Source organism: Pinus tabuliformis, chromosome 5_1, assembly GCF_031772625.1.
Source record: "Pinus tabuliformis cultivar Carrire ecotype Pingquan chromosome 5_1, CPIR1, whole genome shotgun sequence".
NCBI classification, from domain to species: Eukaryota; Viridiplantae; Streptophyta; class Pinopsida; order Pinales; family Pinaceae; genus Pinus; species Pinus tabuliformis.
The window spans coordinates 563,094,482-563,120,124 of NC_142305.1; positions in this window are offsets into that span (position 1 = coordinate 563,094,482).

Consider the following 25,643-nt stretch of genomic DNA (forward strand, 5'->3'; position numbering starts at 1 on the left):
AATTATGCATTAGCTTGAGCCCTTATTTCCTTACGCAAATCCTGAGGAATTAGGCCCCTATTATTTAGGAATTTTCCCCCAATTGATTGCACAATTCACAAGGTTGATCATTTGGTTTCATGCAACACCTAGACTTAAGAATAGTCTACAACTGATGTTACACTACCTTGATATATACAACGCAACTAGGGAACTTGAATTCTCTACACACATTAGCTATTTTAGATTGATTGATCAATTAACTGGATGATCACTGAGTTAGACTGCTATCCCACTGCACAACCGACCTTCCACTAGTTCTATCAACAGTTAGAACTAGTTTAACCGGAATCAACTTGAAATAACTAACTTTGATTGCTACAAATTAGAAATCACACATGCTTAACTGAACTCCAAGCCATCTAACTTGAATTTACTGAGTAAACTGAGTGACACAAGCCATGTCACTCAAGTTAACTACCTCCAAATTGTCTGCTAATGTGGAAATTCAAATTTTCTCAAATTGACCAAGGCAAATTCAAATTGAGACTTTCTTGCTGCACTTCTCAACACTCCCTATTAGCAAGAAATGGGTTATCAACTGCCCCTATCCTACACTTATCGAACTCAAACGTCCCTCTTAACAAGGCCTTTGTCAAAATGTCATCATCTTTTTCCTTTGTCGGAATGTATTGTAGCAACATTATCTGCCTCTGCACACAGTCTCATAAATGATGATACCAGATATCTATATGTTTGGTTCATTTGTGAAATACTAGACTCTCAAAGAGCTTAATGCAACTCTGATTATAACAATAGATCATCGTTGGATCCATGATATGACCAAACAATCCCACAAGCATCTTTCTCATCCAAATCGTCTCACATGTTGCTTCACTTGCAACCATGTATTCTGCTTTTGCCGAGCTGAGCGGCACAGATCTTTGCTTCCCACTATACCATAAAACTGTTGCAACCCAATGTTGAAAATTCCATCTGATGTATTCTTTCAGTCGGATGGACTCTCTTCCCAATCTACATATGTGAAGACACATAGCTTGAATCCCTCTGTCCGTCTGTACCATAATCCATATTGGGTAGTGCCTTCGAGGTACCGTAAAACATGCTTCGCTGCCTTCCAATACAATTTGGTCAGCCTAACCATAGCTTGTCTCAGCTGGTTGACTGCATAACACATGTCTGGTCATGTGTTCACAGGATACATTAGTGAACCCACTAACTGTCAGTAAATGGTAGCATCCACCTTTTCACCTGAAGTAGTAGTCTCTTTCCTCCAATTGGTTGTTAGAGGTGTCTCCATGGGCTTACAAATCTCCATGCAGAATCTCTGCAATATCTTGTTGACATACTTTCCTTTAGACAAATAATTCCCCATCACTTTTCCATACTTCCAGCCAGAGGAAGTAGTGCATGAGACCCATGCCTTTCATTTCAAATTCCCTTGCAAGGTCCTCCTTGTAAGAGCCGATTAGTTGCTCATCACCTATTAATATTAAATCATCAACATATAGAATAATGATAAGCAATTTACCTTCTACCAAAATATGATAGAGGTTCACATCTGCTTCACTTTTGGTGAAGCCCAAACCAATGAGATAACTATCGATCCTGGTGTACCAAGCACGAGGTGCTTGTTTGAGACTGTACAATGCTTGATTGAGTATTCACACACGAGACTCCCAATCAAATGTCTCAAAATCTTTTGGTTGCTTGATATAAACCTCCTCCTCAATAACCCCATTGAGGAATTTTGTTTTTACATCCATCTGGTGGATCTTCTGCCCCATCCACGTAGCCAATGAAATAATTGATCTAATGGATGAATACCTTGCTACATGAGAAAATGTTTCCTCATAGTCAATTCCCTCAAATTTTGAGAATCCCTTGGCTACAAATCTAGCCTTATACTTATCTATGCTTCCATGTTCTACATGATTAACCTTGAAGGTCTATCTTGAACCCACAACTAATTTATCTGTTGGTCTTAGGACCACTTCCAAAACACTATTCTTCATGATGGATTCATATTCTTCCACCATTTCATTAACCCAAATGGGATGCTCTATTGCTTCCTCAAAAGAGGATGGCTTAGTCTCTACAAGCTTAGTCATTAGAGCCATGTAGCTAGTGTACCTCTCGGGTGACCTCCTTTGCTTGCGTAAATATAAAGTTTCTCCCACATTCTCCCTCGCATCCTGCACCAATCTATCAACTTCCCTGGTTCTTTTTTTGCCTTCTCTAGATGGTTCTGATTGAGTGGATGCCTCCACTCTATGCTCCTCTATTTTTGGTTTCTCCACAACTTCTTGAGGCTCCTACTTTGGAGCTAAAAGCTCATGTTCTAGTAGGACCTGAAGCTCTCTCTCAAGAGAGCACCACATCGCTTTCTCCTCATCAAAATTTACATCCCTTTACAACTGTCATTCTGAGGGAAGTTAAGTACACATGATAATTGTGTAGAGCTTTGGTGTAACCCATAAATGCTCCCAACTCTACTATCGACTCATGCTTCTTCCTCAAATATTTTGAGACATGACAGTAAGTAGAGGCTCCAAAAACCTTGAAGTGAGACACATCCAAATTTCTCCCCAAGAAAGCTTACTCTAGTGTAATCATACCAAGAATCTGACGAGGACTCCAATTCTGCAAGTAGAATGTTGTGTTACATGCCTCTGCCCACAAATACAATGGTAGGCCTAGGTCATGTAGCATAACTCTTGCAACTCCCACAATGCTACGATTCTTCTTCTTCCTCAGATATTTGGAGACATGACAGTAAGTAGAGGCTCCAAAAATCCTAAAATGGGACACATCCAAATTTCTCCCCAAGAAAGCTTACTCTAGTGTAATCATACCAAGAATCCGACGAGGACTCCAATTATGCAAGTAGAATGTTGTGTTACATGCCTCTGCCCACAAATATTGGTAGGCCTAGGTCATGTAGCATAACTCTCGCAACTCCCACAATTCTACAATTCTTTCTCTCAGCTACCCCATTTTGTTGCAGGTTGTGGGCAATTTTCAGCTCTCTTTGAATGCCTTCTTTCACATAGAAATCTTTGAATTCATTCAAAACATACTCACCTACATTGTCGCTCCTGAGATCCTTCACCTTGTTTCCAATCTCTTTCTCGTCTATTGCCTTGAACTCTACAAACTTTGAGAATGTCTCATCCTTCTTCCGCATGAAGAAGATCTAACACTTCCTTGAGAAATCATCAATACAAATAACAAAATATTTGTGTATGGCAGTGGAGGCTGTCGAGAAAGGTCCACAAACATCAAAGTGGACTCTTTCCAAGGCTACATGTGCTTTTCTATCTCGATCATGGAATGTGGATTTCACATACTTCCCCAAGGTACAACCTTTGCATACATCTTGTTGTTCAAGTGCCCCTTTAGGGAGGCCAGTGGCTATTCGCCGCATAATTTTTAGGGTGCCTTGATGCAAATGGCCGAAACTCCTATGCCAGAGCTCACTGACATCGTGACTCTGCACTTTCTCTACGTTACTTCTTATTGCAACGCAATCTTCCACATCTAACTTGTACATGTTCTTCACACGAACCCTAATCTGCTTCACATGTCTGGTGGCTATGTGTCTCAGGAATTCTTTCCTTTTGTTGAAGATCACATCATAACCACAATCTTCTAAAATGCTACAAAGATGAGATTCTTCTTTAGGCCTGGAACAAACATGACATCTTTGAGGCGAAGAGGGGATACTGACTTTGTCTGAGAGGTTACTGTACCAATCCCAATAGCACTGTACCTTCTGTCATCCCCAAGCTCAATATGCACTTGGAGATATTTCTCCTTCAGACCACTGAAAAACTCTTTACACACTATCATGTGGAATGAGGCACCAAAATCCAAGTACCACAAACTCCCCATCAGAGTGATGGTCATGCATGTGATAAGGGTGAAGTATAGCTCAAACTGTGAAGCCCATGCATCACCTGTTGCTCCTCCTGAGTTCTTCTTGCTAGACGTTTTTCCTGGACTCTTTGTAGAATAATGTCTGGATTCATGACAATTGGAGCATTTTATTTTGGACAAGTCTTTCTTCTTGTCCCTTTGGCTAGATTTTGGTTTGGTTTAAGAATTATTTCCTTTTCCCTTCTTTCCCTTTCCAACTGATGCAAAATTTTCTTCATCCTCTGCTTTGGATGAAGTTCCATCCTGGTTATTTCTCCTGAACTCTTCTTGTACCAGGTTGGACCACAATCTTTCCCACTTCAGTAAATTTTCCCTTCCATTCACCAATTCCTGGTAGTTATGCCAACTTTTGGGAAGGCCGAGAAGAGTTAGGCTCAGCAAGCCCTCTTCTACAGCAGTCATAGTAACCCCTCCAAGCTCTTCCTAAACTTGTGTAAATTTGGTGAGATACTGTGTTATAATATCATTCTTCTCCAATTTATTTTTTCAAAGTTTGTCTTTGAGGGCTAGTTTTCTTTGATCACTGTTGTTCTCGAACATCTCTGTCAGTGCCTTCCACATTGCGAAAGGGATTTCTTTCCCTTGGATATTTGAGATAATATTGTCTTTCACTCCCTCGAATATTATTCTCCTTGCCTTGGCTACATCTTTCTTCCATTGGGCTAGGTTTTGTGCATCAGATTCCTGTTGTTTTGCAATATCCATCTTGACCTATTCTAGCGATCCATTGTCATCTAGCATTGCTTCCGTGCGATCCTTCCATGTAATGAAATTTGAGCTGCCTTCCAAGGCATACTCTAATCTCAGCCCATTGAAGGTCATCTTCCCAAATCTGAAGAACTCCTGCCACATTGAAGCTGGAAATTCAAACCTCCTTACGAAAAACTTCAAAATTCTTGTTCTAATGTGAATCCAACTTTGATACCATGTAGAAATATGGTGATAGAATTGCAATTTCTTAAGAAATTTAATCTAAAATCAAGAGACACATTTCTACTCTACTGCTCTACGGAAATTAATCATAATTTAGAACAAAAATCAGACACATGCAATAAGAAATAACACACATGCACAATATTTTTCTAGGGGAAAGCAATTGGTTGCAATAATCAGATGAATAGAGATCTATCACAATTGCTTGCTTGCTCTGAGCACAACCTGGAAGTGAATAACCTATCTCTCTGCTCAATGAGAAGCTCTAACCCAGGCTTAGTCAAATTCTGCCTCAGCTTGAGCCCCTATTTCCTTGCACAAATACTGAGGAATTGGGCCCCTATTATTTAGGAATTTTCCTCCAATTGATTGCGCAATTTGCTAGGTTGATTATTTGGTTGCATGCAATGCTTGCACACTTAAGAATAGTCTGGCTACACTACCTTGGAATCTCCACTACATCTAGGGAACTCAAATTCCTTGCATGCACTAGCTATTTTAGGCTGATTAATCAGTTAACCAGATGATCACTGAGTTAGTTTGTTGTCCCACTGCACAACTGTCCTTCCACTAGTTCTAGCAATAGTTAGAACTAGTTTAACTAATATAACTGACCTTGATTGATACAAATTAGTAATCACACATTCTTAATTGAACTCCAAGCCCTCCAACTCGAATTTATTGAGTAAACTGAGTGACGCAAGTCATGTCACACAAGTTAACTACCTCTAAGTTGTCTACTGATGTGGAAATTCGAATTTTCTCAATTTGACCAAGGAAAAATCAAATTGAGACTTTCTTGCTGCACTTCTCAACAAAAATATGGATTGCATTTCAAGTTGGCTTGTAAAAAAAGTAAAATTTTAATTCTTAATTTTGAATTCTGCCTCCAAAATTAAATTCGGCCCTAATTTGTTCATGTCGACTCATCCCAATAGTCACAACACTTGGGCAAATTCGACCACTGTAAATAGGCCATTCATCCTCCTCATTTGGTAGGAAATTTCGATCACATCTAAGAAAAAATTTGGTTCATCTAAGACACTATTCAGATCTAGACAAGGACGGATTTTGAGGCCAATCAAGATGAAATTTGAGGTAGAAAGGATGCATCTAAGGCAGACTGAATTCTCCTAAGGCAGATTGAATTCTCCGAGGCAGACTGAAAATTTCTCAGGGTATTCATGGGAAATTTAACTAGGTTTGACCTAGGTTTGGTTACTCATGAGTTTAACTTGATTTTTTTAGAAAATTTAGACTGTATTTGTTGTTGAAATGGAAAAATTCTCTAAGAAAAGGTTGTTGGGTTTTCCTAAAATAAATTTTGCGTCCCTTTTGTTTGGTTGCCTCTTTATGTTTCTACTATTATTATTATTTTAATTTTGAACATTTCCTATTTATAATTGCTTAATGATGAAGTGACACAATATGAATAATGAAGAAATCATTGGAAGTAATTATCACTGTAGGAAATCTTGAAAAATCAATAGGTGGGTCTTAAGGAATCCCAAATCATCCAACTTGAGCATAGAACCAAAAAGATTTTGAAGAACCATTAATAAATATTGGAAATGACATGAACTTACAAAACTTATTGTGAATCTTTCTTGCTAACAACCATGGCTTTTAAGCAACACTCATGTCTAGTTGTGCAGTTACCTAGTTTTCACAACTAGACTTATTTTTTTTTTTACTATTTTATTCATTTATTTATTATACTATCATATCCTACTTGAAAAAAAACATTCTCCTTCAAGTGTAGGAGTATTTCCAATGAATCCATGTGCACAACAAAATTACAAATGTACTCATACCCAAGTTTGAAAAGTATGCTTTATTGTATACCATAACATGAGAGACTAGCACCTTTTGAATGTTGTGATAAGAAAAGTTGTTAAAGAAGAGAGTGATGCTTTTATTTGATGGTTGTATGGAACCAATGTTCAATCTAGTTATAATGTTCCCAACTCTCTTACTTATTTGGTCCACTTTGTATGTCTTCCTCTAACATACCATGCAGAACTTCTGTTATCGAATGATTGGTCTCTTGGGTGCATGAAGGATCTGATTATAGACATGTTAAGAAATCTTCGATCTCAAGTTCTAATGGCTACTGTCCATTGAATTCAACCCATGATTCTTTGGTTTCCTTAGGAGATTGGTAATGGTGATCAAAGAAGGCATCTAGATCTTCTTGTAGAGGTGGCCCATGGATTTTTTTTCTTATATCACTTATAGAGAGAAAAATATGTTCTTGAATGCTGCCAAATTTTTCTCTTCTGAGATGTATAGAGTTTTCCAACTATTGCTAGACTTTGAGATATTTCTTGGAGGAACATTCTTCAAACTCTTGATCTATCCTAAGGTTTTGTTGGATGATAATTCCTATCTTACAATTATGGATCAATGTACGAGGGGTTATTACAACACCTTAAAAATAAAAATAAAATTAAATGAATAAAAACACACCACAAAAGGAAAATTGAAGTAATCTAAAAAACAATCATATATTTGAACTCCTCATGTTACCTAGACCTTGTTGTCACCAAGTTTTCCTTTCACATGAGTTGGCTCTTATAAATAAAACTTACTTGAATAAAGGGAAAACATACTGTATCAAAATTACAAGGGCTTGCAGAGACTTGCTAAAGTGGTTGCACACGTTCTTACCTCTCATCTTACCTTCTCACTACTCCAAGTCCTAAATGTTAGCACAACAAAGAAAAATCATACACAAAAACAAAAGAATAAAAGGACTAAACTACTAACGCCCTAATTCCTTTAGCATCTCCTCAGTAATGGCGAAAAAAGTGTTGTGAAAATTATATGTGATAATTTCCGTTTTAATGTCAACCTGGGGCTTGTATGCTTGTGAGATGATTACACATTATGTGCAGGAAAAACATTTTACTATCCTATCCTAATTGCAAAACAACGTAAAGATATTTATGAAAGCAATTAATCTCCTTCATGTTTGATATTGGAATGATTAGGGCTACAAGTTAAAACAATCCAACATGATCTATTATCATTTGTTGCATAGATACTACATTTCCATTTCCAATTATCTAAGTGTCTTTGAAAGAGTTATTGATCTATGGCAAATGCTGAAAAGAAACACACATGTTGAAAGTAATCTAAAATATAAAATGAAAAAATAAATGCTAAAAAAAACTCGAAGTAATTTGCAACAAAGTAATTCTAACTTAAAAAAAAATGAAAACATAGTACTCTTCTAGTTACAACAATAATCCAATTATACATTCTTATAGTTAAAAGCAACATACTTAATACATTCTTATAGTTAAAAGCAACGCACTTAGAAATCAAATCAATGTAATCAATATAAACATAAATCTATATTACAATTTGAAAGCATCTTCAAGCACTAGTTCTATACTTCACAAATCAAGATGAGTTGAGTTTATGAAAACATTAATGAATGCTCAGAAAGGTGTAGCATAAATACTTTGTATGCTATCTCCTTTCATCATTTGATTTATATTTTTGAAGCTAATGTTTTCAGAAAACACCAAATAAAATACTTACATTCCCGAAAGTGACATTCATAACAGATATGTGCGTGAGAGAACTATTATACAAGGAAGAAAAGAAGAAAAGTTGTTGTGACTTTTAGAAGGAGGAGCCTACCTTCCTCATGCTACAAGAAAACACTTAAATGAAAACAACGGTTACAGTATTAACATGTTGAAAATAATTTTACTAATAAAACAAAGTAGCGAAATGTTACTACTTTATGGCATTATAGATTATACTCAAAAGTGAATATTATAATCCATACCTATTTTTTTTAAGGAAGAAAAGATCACTGGTTTATATTATGTACTAATACAAATATATCATGATGATAAAGATGGTTCCCCCACAAAAATATTCGTGCCATGGTTTTATAGCTAGGACACTTATTTAAAAAAAAGGAAATTGGTTTGAAGACATAAAATTTGTTGCTCTCAAGATAACATTTGCTTCCCCAAAAATAGAGAACTGATTAACAACTTTGAACTAGACCGTTCTCAGGATAACATTTGCTTCCCAAAAATAGAGAACTGATTAACAACTTTGAACTAGACCGTTCTCCACAGTAGAACTGTTTCCCTATCTTCGGTGATGAATCCTTGAAATTTGGAACTGAATCATAAAACAAGGAAATGCGCCCAACTGCCTAGTTCGACCATGTGTTGACTAGAGCCCAATGATTATATGAAGAGAGGAAAAATAGGAAACTCACGATCCTTTGACCATGTGTTATGCCCTAAACCTTCGATCCACTGCAGGAACTTCAATTTCTTGTAATTGCTGAGAATTCCTGCAATCACCTAAGAAATCTAGTAAATACATAAGTAATTCATTTTTAACACAATTTACGAACCAAAATAAGGCAATTAAGATTAGCTTATCATACACCAATATGGGTTAATGAGTTAAAACAATAGAAGTATTTAAGCCAAAATGAGAAAATTGGATTTAATATTGGATTTGTGATAAGTAGAAAAAATGACAAAATTAAGGTTCAACATTTTCCATGAAGATTCTTAACTTGTAAATAGACTTTGTTATAATACCATGGACCAATACTATGACTTACTATTACCACGTGTGCAAAAAACCACAACTCATATTTATATGACATATTCTTTTAATTAATCAATTTAATTAAAAGGGTAGAAATAACATAATTATTGTTAGAATAAACATTAATCTTTGATTTGTGAATACTATTAAGAATATTCTAAAATATTCCATGGAGGTTAAATCTCTACCATCCACCTAATAATTATTGATAATTAAAATAAAATCATGTAAGCTACAAATGTCTATCAACATTAAAATATTATAAGATAAATTTAACATTTTGAATAGATAGAAATCTCTAGAACTTTGAATTTAAAAGAAATAAAGACACCCAATTTTATATATAAAAATATTTATATATAGTTCATTTTATTTTTTATTTTTCTTGTAATGTTAAATGGAAAAACAATCTTTCTACCAATAAAATGTTATTACCCAAATCAATTATTTTAAATATAATTTTTAACTCTCTTTTTTCAACTCACATTGCAGTAGACAAAGTACCTCCAACTGAAAAGCTCCCATGGAGCTCACTTGACATTTCAGAAGCTTTGTAATAGTTGAAGTAACTCTAGTTGAGTTGAGAGGCTCATTCTACAACCCAATATGATGTGTACGATGTTCGTCCGTCATCAAAATTGAAATTTTGCTCATGTTGGCCCAAATATTTTAAAAAAATAACAATAAAAAAATAAATTAAATGAATATACAAAATATCTAAATAATGTCGGTTCATAAAAAAAATTGCACATGAAGAAATTGGATTCCTCTTGGCTCATGTTAAATCCATATTTAAGATGGATCTATGCTGGTTCACAATCCCAACAATCCCATATAGGTCATTAGGTTAATGATAAATAAAGACATTTTGAATAATCCTTTATAGCGAAAAATATGTTTTATATCTTTATAAAGGGGAGCTTTAATACATGGTTGCATCTTTTCCCCCATAGAACTCACACGAAATTGATACTCCAAAGACGCCTCCCTCACCAACGCTCACTATACTGTCATTATATACCTCAAAGATGCATTAAACGTTCATACGACCAGTCAATTTAAAATGTATAATGACCAATCACAACATTTGACAAATTGAAGAGTGAATTTTGAAAAAAATAAAGAGAATAAGAACATATTTTCAAAAAGTTAAAGTAAACTGTTTTTGCTTGGTTAAGAGCTCATTTTTTTAGAAACAGGTTAACGACCCAAGACCCAAGGTATGTGGCAGGACTGAAAGCCTACCCTCTTAAGGATCAACAATAGGTTATTCCAGGTGGCATAATGAGTCAGACTGCATTCGCAGATAACAACCAAAGATGGTCGTCCTCACTACTGATTTGACAACTAAATTACGATAGGTTTTCTCCCTTGTAAAAAAAATATATTTTAAAACTACCTTTTACAAAAATCAGAGTGAATTATATTTTATGATTATTTTAATCTCCGTGACTTGCTCTGTATGGCATTATTACTTTTCACCCTCAGCTAGCCCGCTCAAAGATTACATGATTAACACAACACATTTGCCATCGGTTGGAGCTAACAATTGGTTATGTATGCTGAGAATTGGTTATGGGTGTTGACAATTGGATTATGTGAACTTTCTAATTTATTTCCATGGAATTGTTTTCTTCAGCTATGGGCTTCATTGTTTCTGGCATACTATACCATTAAATCATATCTAGTTCCAGTATAGCATGTTGTTTGTCTAGTGTTTATGGTAGTTTTTATGAGCTTTCTTGCATGGTCGTACCTAGTCAAACCCGCCTATTTCGTGTCCTCAAATTATCTCCTACATTTGACATGAAAATTGGTTTTCTAGGATGAATATTTTATAGGTGGCTTGCAAGGCTTGATTAAAATGGATTTCAGGTCTAGGAACCCATGATGAGATCCACCCATAGCATGATTCTCAGAAAACGGGAAGAGAAAAATCCTGCTTGGCCTTGGAGATCCTTTTGCATTTCAGTGTTTCAAAACATCTACCAGTGCAAAAGATGGGTTAATTGGGCCCATTATAAATGGAAAATTTAATGGAGACTCTTGGTTTATCTAACCCTGGGACCTAAAGATGATACCTTTAGTCATGGGTTTTTACCACTAATTAAGCTCTAAAATCCATATGCTCATCAATATAATGATATTTTTTATTTTACAAGATCGGTTAAGTTTGTATTTCCAAAAAGAAAAAAGGAGTGAGCTCCTGTTACATTAGAAAGAGCTTGGAGTCAAGCTTTAGAAGGGGAATGGGAGCGCAGTCCCTAATACTTGAGTGCTTGATTCCAAAAATTCTTTTAGTGCCTAAGACTATTCTGGCATATTGTCTTACATATTGACCTAATAACAAGATAAACTTAACATATATTACTTGAAGTCTATTGTAGTAATAGAAGCTGCTTAATATTGGTTTACAGAGTGCTCTTGATGGGATCTCTACTTTTTGCCTTGACATACTGAGTTTTCTCCCTCTTGGCTTAGAGTGGAGTTTTTGATGAATGCCACAACCTCTTCTAGATGTACACACTTATTTTTTAATGCAATGATTTCCGCTTTCTGATTTTCAAAGTTCATCTTTTGGTAACTGATCTCCATCTTCATGTCTGATCTGAGATCTTGTATTGTTTCTTTGAGTCTTCTTATCATGAATTTGTTAGCTTTGCAGGTGGCGCGACTGTCATTCTGAGCAACTTTATTGAATTCCATTTTTGTAGCTTCATTCTCTATGGTTTTGTGATGCTTCCTATATTTCCTGTGTGTACTGTGCCTTAGTCTTTTTTCGCTTCCCTTGAACTGGTGACTCCTCCTCTACTTTTCGTTGTCTGGTTTATTTTTTTCCTCTCTTTGTGCTGTTGAAGAGCGTTGTAATACTTCCCCACTGCTAGGCTTAGAAGCACTGCTGGCTTTGTATTGAGTTGCCCTGAAAAATTCGAGATTGGAAGAGAGCTCTTCCTTAAAATCCTTATCACAAAGTGATACAGTGTGATCGAAATGGTTGACTGATAAAGGATTGATGGGAGAGGAGCTCATATTTTTAGGAGGCGTTACTGAGGATCTGGGGAGTCGATGAGACAAATGGGAAACAGAGGCTATAGAGCTCTCATTAGCATAATTGCAGTTGAGTGAGGGAGGGGAAATCTCGTGATTTGAAGAGGGAAGGCAATGGGGATGACAACATATGATGAACGCTTCTTTAGATCCTTTACACATAGTGAAATATCAACAATGTATATGCTTAAGGAGGAAGGCTCTTCGTAATGGCTAGTTGAATGAGATTTAATGAGGGAGAGACTCAGACTTAAAAGCAAATGAAGAGAGTACAAGGCAGAGGTTTCATGAGGTTGATTAGAGGGATGCGAAACAGAGGCTTCAAATTTCTCTTTGATAAGGTTGCATTTGAGAAATGAAGGGGTGAGCTCGTGATTTAAAGAAGGGAGGCAAAGAGAATGGCTGTCATGAAAAAAACGATTTTTGCCATCATGCCAGTTGATCCAGGTGGCTCCAGGGACACACATAGGACAAAGAGGGCTTATGGAAGTTAAAATATCAAAGTGATAAGAATGATTTCGAACTAGGACCAGAGCATAGATATCGTCGTCCTGGTTGCAACGGTGTGAACAGTTCGTCAATCCGAGCTCGTATGAGGGAGAACGAGTCAGTCAAAGTTTTGGTCAAAGTTGGACTATAGGCCAGGTTTAAGTGTCCTACATTTTGAACGACCCTAGGGTATGAAACCTAGCTCCCAGAAGCAGGTGAAATTGTGGCCTCGTAAATTGCCCAATAATCTTTAATTTCAAAATATTTAAAAATGAATATTAATGGTTAAAAAAAATAAAAATAAAAAAGTAAAAAAATAGGGGTGGCGGGGGGTGGCGGGCCACCACCCCCGCCACCCACCGAAATGTTAATTTAAAACAAAATTCATATTTAAATTTGGGTCGACAGGCCATGACCCCTGCTGACCCTCCAACCAATACCATAAAACAATATAAAGTTGGGGTGGCCGGGCCACCTCCAGTGGACCTGGCCCACACCCCTATCCAACCCACTTCATATATATATGCGGTATGTTAAAAGAAGGCTGGCGGGTATCTAGCCTGCGTCAGCCATGTGGGCTGGCCCGCCACCGTGTGGCGGCCCCATGTCAATCCCACTTAACACGCAACGACACCACCTTTTAATACGCCCAACAAACAAAGCTAAATCTGCGAAGGTTATGGGGGCGGGCCGCCCAATGAGGACCCGACCCCCCAAAACAAAACAAATACAATTTTTTCAAAATGGAGGGTGTGTTAAAATGGAGGGGTGGGGGTTTGACCCCCTGACCTCCTCATTTAAATTTGGGTTTTTTAAACACAATGCCAAACGAGCTTTTTGAAAAACTCCACCCAAAAATATATTAAAACCCAACATTTGCCCAGTGCACCCAGGCATGGAGGAGCAGAGGAGCGTGCACGAAAACTGAGGCATTTTTAATTAATTTTTTAATGCAGGATGGAACCATGAACCTGAGAAAAACAGGCAAAACCATGATTGGGCGAAATTCTCAGGAGGGTGAAATTTTTGCAATGTTCAAATTAGACAAACTTTATGTCAATCCTACACCTCTCGGTGACACAAACCCGATGGCGCAGTCAATTTCCTGATCTGAGCAGCCGATTTGCAGAGGACCCGGAGGAGGGAATCTTTGAGGAATCTAAAAGATTCCTTAAGCCCCAGATTCTCACTTTGTCAGAATTCAGAAATTTGACAGTCGATTTTGCACTATTTGATGCCACAAATCTAATGGTGCATTCAAATTTTCCATTTTCTCATTTCATTTTTCGGCCACTTTTCAAAGTGGATTGCAGGTGTCAGCATTCATGTGTGAGCAACCATTCCATGAGATTTGACGTCGCGATATTGATGGTATGACGACATCCTTTTCTTCAGATGGCCCCTGGATGTGAGGTATATGCAATGCGTTCATGTACTTCTTTTTCTATGCGTTGTGCTGCATAGATCCCTGTTTGATGTTTGATGTGGGTTCTTGTTTCTTACTTGTTTTCATGATTCCTGTTTGATGTGATGCAAAATCATTTGTGGGATGTACTTGTTGTCATGATTCATCATGTTTTGTTTGAGATCCCTTTGTCGTCATGTTGATGGGATACTCATGTTGTCGCCATGTATGTTTGCATTGAGATCCTTCTTATGCCATGTTGGCGGGATGCTCATAGGAGTCCTTTTGACTGAGATTTCCTGTAGCAGAACATCTCTTGGTGCCACTTCTGCGTGAGGGCATTTTCCTTGTATGATAACGACATCATCTCTTATGTACATCATCACTATTGACAACACTTAATGCAGTGGCCTACACCATCTTGACATTGGGGCCCAGAGATGTAGTCCCTCCTAGACGAACTCCGTTATCAACGTCTTGTTATTTTATGTTGCTGATGATTGTCATGTGTCTTCTTCTTTACAACATGCACATGTATTCATTTATGTTATTTTAAAACAATTTAACACATCACCAAAGTAAAAGGTCTTGGAAGGGTCCTTTGTCACACCCAGACCCGAATGACCAGTGAACGAGATGCTTATCCTACTTGGTCTTCGGGTTGAAATCAGAATTGGATACTCTCAGGAATTTTTGGTGTAAATAACATGATTTCTTTGTAGGGAGGGTTGCTGAAATATATATGAACTAATTTGTTGTTGTCCTTTGAATAATATTTTTATTAATCTTATGGCGTTTTTTGAGGAATGTGTTTTTTATCATGATAACTAATTTGATAGAATTAAGGGATTGAATTGTGATAGAAATCCTCATTTTCTCTGATATCTCCTTCCATTCTGATAATTGCCTTATTAGCATAATGGTCTACTATTTTGTTATGCTCTCTTAATATATGCTTAAATGTGACTTTGTCTGCACTGTCCAGGTTGTTCCTTATTCATTTAAAGATCATGTTCATGGCTGCATTTGTGGGTTTTTTGTTGCTGGCCATTGCTTCAATAATGATAGCTAAGTCCCCCAATATTATTTGGTCTTTGATGGCTCTTTTTTAAAGTATCTGTGAGCCTAGTAGCACACTGTAGGCCTTGTCTTTGTTGTTTGTAGTTTCCCCTAGTCCCCGTTCATAGGAGACCAATGTTTCACCCCAGGGGTCAATTATAGTTCCTCCAGCACCTGCTTTCCCCAGGTTTTTCTTAGATGCCCCATCAAAGAACAAGAAAAATCTATTTTGGTTTCCTTTCTAGGTTGTGAATTCTTCTTCATTTAGTCTGATCTTCCATTTCTGAGCTATAGGTGTGTTCCTGAGATTTTTATTTCTGTTGTTTTTTATTGTTGCCTTGCTAATCCAATCCCTTTCTTCTTGCGGTAGGAGATTGTTATCAATTGCTATAGTGCCATTCATATTTAGAAATTGAGATGTGAGGCCCCATGTTTTTGATAATATTCTCCCCATTTTTGGTGCCTGATCTTTAAAGATGCTCTTGTTCCTTGAGAGCCAAATTTTCCAGCAAAGAACTGCTGGGAGGCAGTCCCAAAACCTTTTAATTGTTTCCTTTTTCTTTGTCGAGTAGGGGTATGTCTTTTTCCATTCTAGGAAGAAATCCAAAAAGGTTTTGGAGAAATTTAGATTGATTTCCAAAGGACTTGATAGTTGTTTTCAACACTCTTTTGTTATCGTGCAGTCCAGAAAGAGATGCTGAATAGTCTCTTCTTCCTTTAGGCACATCGGACACTTGGATGGACTAGAGAAACTTTTTTTTTGAGGTTTTCGGTAGTGAGAATTTTCCCTTTTAGCAGGGTCCATATGAATATTTTGATTTTAGGGAGGCTTTCAATTTTCCATACTGACTTCCATGGTGCCCAATCTTGTTGATTTTGTTGTTCTTGTAGTATTGTGTAACTGGTCTTAACTATGTAGCTTCCTCTACTCGGGTTCCATGCAAAGGTTTCTTCTTCCTCAATGCTTGTTGGTGCTACCGACTGTTGTCCCATTGACCTTTCAGGTTTGGGGGAATTCTTGAGATGTGCCATTCTTGCCAATTTCGATTTTCCCAGCTGGAGATGGAGTGTAGAGTTTTCAGTCCTCTATCATTCATCCAATTTTGAATATCTTCATGGCCGAGAGGAGGTTTAGTGGCTCCTTCCCCATTATTCTATCCTCCCATATCAAGACATTTTTCCCGTTGCCTGGTATTTTAGAGATGTATTTGCTGATTAATGGTATCATTTTCTTTACAAGCTTCCAAACTTGCGTGCATGGTCTTATTTGAATGTTTTCAGCTAATAAATTTGTTCTTGGGTTGTTCATATATTTTGTAGCTAGAGTTTTTTTCCACCAGCTCTCCTTACCTGTTATCATTTTCCATATGATTTTAATTCCTAAGGCAACATTCATCAAGCCAGGTAGTCTTATATATAAATCTCCTTTTTCATACGACAAAGTTACTTGCTCCCATTTTACCAAACTGAAATTTTTATTCTCTTGCTTCCCTCCCTGCTAGAGGAAGCCTCTTACCCATTTGCTTGTGTGCACTTGCCGGTGCCAAAATTGTAGCATATTGATATATTGGGAGTGCCATGAGTAAAGATTTAATTAGAATTATCTTTCTTGCCATGTTTAGCCATGTCATTCCCCACTTTTGAATCTTCTCTTTCATTTTTTCAATTTGTTTATTCCATAGCTCTGTTTTCAGATTCTCTTTTGAAATGGGTAGACCGAGATAAAAGAAGCGGGTCTATATTTCTTGAATAGAGATCTCAAGAATCTGTGAGATTCTTTGCATGGTTCTGGGAGAGGTATTCCAACCATAAATTCTACACTTAGTGTTGTTTAAGAGACCGCCAGAGACCTGCAAAAAAATATCCAATTTTTTTTTAAATCTTCGAGCAATTATGCTTGAGGCACCTCCCAACAAGAGAGTGTCATCAACAAACAAAGAGTGGTTAATGCTTTTGATTCTTTTTGAAATTTGTAGTCCAATTATGGTTCTTTCTCTCCTCCTTTTTTCTAGTTCTCTACTTAGAGTACCTACCATTATGATATAAAGGAAAGGAGATAGAGGGCATCCCTGTCTCAATCCTCTTGAGCTTTGGAAGAAGTCACTTGGTCTTCCATTTATAAGTGGCACTATCCATGGGTACGTAATGCATGCCTGAATGACCTCTATAATTTCTTTGGAGAACACAAATTTCTTTAGAACAACCATGAGGTATGGTAGGCTGACTCTATCAAAAGCATTAGCCATGTCTAGTTTTATAATAATTCCTTTTTCTTTTCTTTGCATGTTTGACTCTAAACCACTTGAGCTAACCCTTGGGGCTTCACACACACATATTAGTTTGTCTATGACTTCTAACGTTAGCTTATTTTAATAGTATCCAAGTGCTCAAAAATCACTCGATGATCGCACTTGGCCTAAGCCACACCAACCTTTAACATGGTTGAAGTTTTTTGTGTCGCTTCTCAACAACCATAAATTTCAAACCTTGACTGCCTTAGGAAACAAAAACCTCAAAATCTAATAAGACTAGCTACAATTGACTATAATTTTTTTCAAATTAAAAACTAGCTTAGTCATATAAATTAAATAGCTAGTAAAACCTATAGACATCAAAACACTTAGTTCACAATACATTTCACATTGCCAAGATTATGAAAATTGATAAAAATGAACTAAATTATGACTTTATTATTATTATAAAAACAATAAATTACAAAGATATGCACATCTATTTTGGAATAAGACTTACATAATTTTAATTTAATTATCAATAATGATTAGGTGGATGGTAAGAATTTAACTTCCACAAAATATTGTAAAATATTCTTAATATTAGTCACAAAATTCAAAGGTTGATTTTTTTTTGGTGGGGTAAACTGTATTGCCTACTAAATAGTGGAGTACAAGATAATATTGAAGAACCTTAGGTTAGTCTCTCATTGGGGAGACTAGACCAAAGCCCAAAGTTCACTCTCCATAAAGAAGCAAGAGACAACATAGTACTAAGATAATCAAAATTAAACGTACAAAAACTAAAAAGCTGGCCTATCAGGCCTTGAAAGTGAACAATAAGAACTAGAAACCAATAGTACATAAGCATAACGGAAACTAAGCAAAGGGATCAATATCCATGGTTACAAACTAGATGGGATCTTTGCTGTCAATTGGAATTCCTGTAGCTAGGGGTGGGATGCCAAGGTGTTATCCAATGCATTCCATCCTTCAATCTAGGTCCTTCATATGGTGATGTAGATGCTCAATTGAATGGAGGACATTTTCTTGATGCTTGTGCTGGTCCAATAATATTATGCCAAGGAGGAATTTCACATGCCAACATAAATTTACTATGTGCATATACTAGTGCATTCACGAGTATGCCCAGTTTCAGGTACCCAGTATGCCATCTTAGTAAGTACCTCCATGTTTGCAAACTAGTTCCTCTGAGAGGTTCCTTCCTCCTCAACATGGGTTAATTCCTCCTAATTGGGGCCTAGAATGAGCTCACAAAAATGGGTAGTGGTTTCCTCTAACTTGTGGTGCATATGTGTGTTGCCCTTGTTGGCTCGTTCTTGATAATAAGTTACCCCCTATGGACATGGGCATGTTGACGAAGCATGGAGGAGAGGCCAAAAAGGAGAAGATGAAAGAGGAAAAAGGGAAGGGAGATGAGTGCTTCAGAAAGCTCTGAGTGGGAGAGGGTACGTAGCTGAGATAGAGGTAAGAGAGACAATGTGACAAGGACCATAATTGAGAGAAATTTCTAGCAACATCCAAGGAAAGAGGGAGGAAAGCCAATTGTAGAAGGGCTAGGATAGAACTTACAAATGTAACTGAAGAAAGGGCTTAAAAGCTAAGGCCACATTGCGAATGCCAAGGTATAAGAGCATACAAAAAGCAGGGCCAATCATAATTGGATATAAACAAAAGCATAGGAGGGACAAAACAAAGCTTAAGAATGAGAGAGGGAGCGCGAATTGAGAAAGGAGTGCTAGGCTAGGAGGAGTCCAAGGGAACTACATCCAAAACTTTTTTCTAGTAAGAATGAGTGTTTATACTCTATTTTCATAGGATCCTGGGCATAAAAGCTACTGGACTACCACCTAGCTTGTAAGAGGAAAACAATTATAGAACGAGCATAAAGCTTCGAGAATTTTGGAAACTACCAACTACACTACAATTCCATACAACAAGAAGAAATTAATTGACTGAAATGGTAGTGTCCCAACAGATGATGCCAATTTTTTCTAGGCTAGAGCACAATGATCATTTTTATTGTGCCCTATGATCATTTTTTACCAATTTTTTCCCCTTTTTCACAAACCTTGATTGATTCATTCATTAACAACATAGTATATGAGAAGATATAAACATAAATAAGTAAAATATATGAGAAATTATAACATTAGCAAATAACCATAAGAAGCAACACATCAAAACACATCATCACACATAGAGACACCAAATGTTAGGTGGAAAACTAAAGGGAGAAAACCATGGTTGTATGTTTTGTTTTGCTCTTCTTTTATTAATCAAATATTTCTTTTACATATGATTATTGACCACCACCATTATTCAAGCCACAAATTTCCAATCATGTTAGCCACTACCCGCTTCAGGCCACTACCTATATGAACTTTGTAGGCCACCACCTGCTAGAAGCCACTACTCCCATGACTTTGTAGGTCACCACCTGGTATATGCCCCAACACCTAATATTCTATCCAACCACCACTAAATGGAAGCCACCACTCCCAATCTAACACTTTCCTCACACATCTACCCAAGCAACCGTTCAGTCGGGGTAAACATGTGACGAGAGGCCACTATGATATGATTCGACATCCTAAGTCATGTTAAGGAAGTGGAACCGACAGAAACATACCATTTAGACATTCAACATCAACTACAAGACCCTCAGGAACTAATCCAATACTTTATACAACTTACCCTTGGGTCCCACTGAACTTTTGGACAACTTAAGCCTCAGTTGCTCTCATGCTATAGGCATGGCAGCGACCAAAAACCCAAAGTTACTCTCACAAGATTTCCTACTAGTGACTAGAGACTAAATTTGTTAGTGCTATGCCAGTGACTTTGAGATTTGAGCCACTTTTTCAGGCCTAGAGCCCAAGTCACTGCCCAGAATTGAACCATCTCTTTAGATCAATAAAATAACATTTAAATGATAGTACTAAAGCAAATACTTTCTTAAGACCTTGAATGGACCCCTACTAGCCATGGCAAGCATTTCATCAACACATATAGCGAATATGTAATCTACGGGTGTTAATAGCAGTTATGAGCATAGGGGTCTCATACATAGCTGAGAATTGCTAAGAACTGTTGATGCCTCAACACATCAATTGCCATTCCATCCATTAGGTCATAGATACATTGATCATTCAATTACAAGTAAAAACATGATTAAATCCATACATAGTTGTCATAAAACACATACATAACCAACATAATAGCAACAAAAATACTCATGAAAGTACAACCATATAGACCACATACAATCCATCAAAATGATCATAGAAATACAAGGAGAAATAACCTTTCACTCATGATGCCAAATCCAAACCCGGGATGGACTTCCACATTCCACCTGATCGTAGAATGGTTGAGAAAATTCTCTCTTATGCTGTTCACCCCCGTGCTATATTCCAAGCATGAATACGAGATCTCATAGAACACATCAATCAAAACTCATCTAAGGCTTCCAGAGGCCATCCACCTCAACCCATCAAATAGTGATTCCACCTCACAGTCAGACATCACAAAACCACCATCAGATCGGCCTTTATCCAAGCCTTCTAGGGCTCCAGAGCGTTTGTTCCAACCCGGCTTCCAGGACTAGTAACTCAACCCACAACTTACACTAGGTTCCAGAGTGTTTTTCCAACCAAGGCCCCAGGACTAGTAACTCAACCGAAAACTTTTACAGGGCTCCAAAGCATTTGTCCAACCAGGGCTACGAGACTAGTAACTCAACCCAACAAGGGCTCTAGAGCATTTGTACAACCAAGGCTACTAAACTAGTAACTCAACCCAAGTTGTTACAGGGCTCCATACTGTTTGTCCAACCAAGGCTACGAGACTAATAACTCAACCCAAGTTGTTACGGGGCTCTAGAGCGTTTGTCCAACTAAGGATCCAGGAACTAATAACTCAACCCAAGCTAAAGGAAACATGAGAACCAACCAAAACACAAGAATGAAAATAAACCCACAATCACCATGGCTATCCAGGAAATGGCAAGGCTAAGTAATCCAATGTCATTCCTGACCATCCTCCATGCCAATGACATATCACAACCAAAAAGCCACATGCATGTGCCATGCATGCCAAAACTAGTGAGGAAAACATACATGCAACTCGGTACCTGCAAGCAAAACCCGATGTAGATGCTGATCCCGATGTCCTCTCACACTTTCCTTCTCTTCCTTTTTCTTCTTGCTCCAAAACTCCAAGTGTGCCACACTCCCCAATAGTGCTCCAAGAAAAATCTAAGTGTCCAAGAGTATGAGAGAGAATAGAGTAGAAGAGAGCTCCACCAAAACCTGTCAAAATCTTGCCAACTGATCCTCATAATCCTTTTTATCAATGAGGCCTCTATTTTCTTCATTTTCCATTATTTTTCTTTATTTTCATCCTCACATGCAACCTGTGACCTTTCACCTTCCTTTCCTCCTAATTTCCTTTATTTTCATAAATAATATTCCAATTAATGCCTTATCCATTGCCTTTGCCAATTTCCTTAGCCATAATAAACCAAATCAACACCAACTAGGATGTTTCCCCCACCATTCAACTTGGAATATGTGTCCCATCATGATCCAGATGGCTCTAGACACATGCAGAAGTCCAAGAGGACTTAGAAAGGGTTAAAAATCAAAGTGTTTGGATTGTGCTTGAACTAGGTTCATGTTGAAGATCTCGTCGTCGTGATCGTGGCGGTATGAACGGTTTGTCAAACCGAGTTCGTATGCGAAATTTAGGAGAAGTCAAAGTTCAAGGTTGACTTGGGTGACTGGGCAGGCTTAAGGAGGCAGCAATTTGGACAAGACTCAGCCACCGAATTTTGGCCAACTTGGCCAGATTTCGGGCGAATTTGTGACCTGTTTAAATTGTCTCCTTTGGTCAATTTTCCTATTTTTCAAAAGTGGCCATGGATCTTTAAAAAAAATAAAATAAAAAAACAAAAAATTGGGGTGGCGGGCCACCAACCCTGCCACCCCACATATCCATTGTATAAAAAAAAAAAAAAAATTATGGGTTGACAGGCCATGACCCCCACCGACCCTCCCTCAACCACCGTAACCAAACTTTAATTAAGGGTGTACGGCCATGACCCCACCACCCCGCAACCATCTTCATAAAACCATACCATAATGGTGGGGGCGTGGGCTGTAAACCCCGCCGCCCTCTCCACCTCCCATTACAATGAACTGTCGACGGAGGAATAGGGGGAGTGGGCCACCGAGATCAGCGGACCTGCCCCCAAATAAACTATGCAAAATATTACGTGGGTAATTCAGGAGGGGTGGGATTTGATCCCCTGACCCCTCCTCAACTAATTTCTAAATGTTGCCATTACACCAAACCGACTTATTGTTAAGTCCGCCCATCAAAACATTAAATAAACCTTTTTTCACAATGCGCTGAGGAGGAGTGCACATGCAGTTCGAGGCAGGTTATTTGTAGGTGGCGGAACCATGAGCAGTGCAGAGAGAGGGGCAGAACCATGATTTGAGCAATTTCTCCAAGGGGCCAGATTTTCATTTTATCAGTTTTCGACAAATTTTATATGGTTTCAAAATTTCTTGATGCCACGAACTCAACAGTGCTGTCCGTTTCTCCATCAGAGGTCTGCAATTTTCGGGCTTCTTCAATTTTGGAGGTGTAAGTTCGTCATTTTGATTTTGATGTACTTTCATTATTTTACCATCTAATGAAAACAGGGCCTCCCCACTAATTTGAGCAGGGCCTGGAGACGTAGTCCCTCCTGGACGAACTTCGATATCAATACTGTGTCTTTTATGCATGACTTGCTATTCTTCTCTTCCTCTTCTTTTATGCACTTGTAATTTCATGGTTAAATGCAAGCTTAATATGTAATTATTTAATGCATCACAAGGAAAAGATTTTTGGGATCAAGTGGTATTGGAATTGGTCCTTGTAGATGTGAATTTCATGTTTGTATGCTAACAAGAAACAGGCTCCGAAGAGGTGAACGGAAACTAAAGTATTTCGATCCCGAAGCGGGGCGTGCACATCGAAGGAGGAGCATGGCAGATGAAGAGGCTCATTATGAAGAGGAGCTCAGTTTCTAAAAAACCTTCTATACAATGGCAGAAAATGTCAGTTAGTTGCTTTCAAGGTTGGAGAAAGCAGAAGGGAAAAAGGCAAAAGAACAAGGTTCAGTGCATGGAAATGGTAGAGAAGAACCCCCTCCTTCTCCTTCCACAAGTGAAAGCTCTTCTTCCTCTCATCACCATCATCATAGAAATTCAAGGGGTGCATCTAAGAAACCTTTCTTTAAATTAGATGTCAAATTTGATTTGCCCATGTATAACGGTGAAAGTAATGCAAAAAAGCTTAATAACTGGATTAGGAAAATTGAAATCTATTGCAGGATTCAACAGATCGAAAAGGACAAGGCAAAGGTTTAGTTGGCCTCTCTTTAGCTGAGTGGCACCACTCTTGTCTGGTGGGAGAGCAAATTGTGAAGCAGTAAGAGTGTGGGTAATCTTCTTTCCTGATGGCCTAGTTTCATTTCTGCATTAAAAGAAAAATTTTATCCCTTGGGTTATAAGCAACAAGCCTTAATGGATTGGCAACACTTAAGGTAAGGCAGAGGTCAGGATGTTCAGATATTTATCGAGGATCATTTCATAGCCACATTATACATTCATTATTATTGTTTGAACCTACTACCATTGACTCGGCCAATGTAAAGGCCATTCATCTGGAAAAATAGGGGAGCACATGGATGAGATGACCACCCAAAGAGAACTGTAGTAGCCAGGAGAAGGGGAGTAAAGCCCTCTTGTACACATTGTGAGAAAGAGGGGCATGATGAAGAAAATTGCTGGAAGCTGCACCTTGAGCTGAGACCTAAAAGAAATGACAGAAAGGGGAAGCAGAAGGTTGTCACCATCGTGCAACAAAACCAAGATTCTAAGTTAGAGGAAGATGAGAAGGTCACAGTTGCAGGATTTGCACGAGGTAGGCCCATTGACTTGGGGTCTGATTCTGACAATGAAATGTTGTTTACAGCCCTTGGGATCGTGACATAAGGACCCATAGATTTGGGGTTTGATTTTGGTAATGAGTCAAGGGTTTCAACAAACATAACGAAAAGGGAACTTCTCGCAGTAGGACTCCAAGAACTTGAGGAGATCAACCACCGCATCCAAGCAGAGAACGCTGAGCTAAGGGGGCTTCTACAGGAGGGAAGGGAAGAAAAAAAAAGATTACTACGCCATTTGCAAGCCAAGGATGAGGCCTTGGAAAGCTACAACATCAATACCCAGAGGTAAAAAATGATTCTCTGATTTCATATGATTTTCATGATGATGAATTCACTGCTTTTGAAAAACATACTACAAGGATTGGATCCAAACTATTGAAGAAAATGGGGTATCAGGGAAAGGGCGTTGTCATCAAAGGCCAAGGCATCGTAAACCCCAGCGAAGTCAAGGAAATGTCACATTGTGCAAGACTCGGATACTTTAGAAAGGAAATGGGAGAAAGCTCCAATACAACTAGTAACCAGCGAATGATAGACGATGAAACTCCTTCCTCACATTCCAGCGATAGTGTGGGATCCATGAACACTTATCGAAGGAACACCCAGGGAAAGCGTCCCAAGGTATCCCTGAAAGTTTGGAGGAAAAAGAATCGTTGTAATCCTTGCAACAAAGAGGGACACCAACAAACCACGAGTTCGATGCTCCATGCTTTGGAAACATCGTCAGAGGAGCCAAAAGGTGAACATGTTCAACAAATGAATCCACCCCATTCACAGTGGTCTGCTTTATTAAGTTAGTTTTTTTAGAGGTAGTAGCTTGTTATGGCCACCATTGTAAATCATATGCTGCAAGTAAATATAAAAGTGATGGTGTGTTCCCTATCACTTCAAAACACAACGAGGATATTTTGGCCTTTCT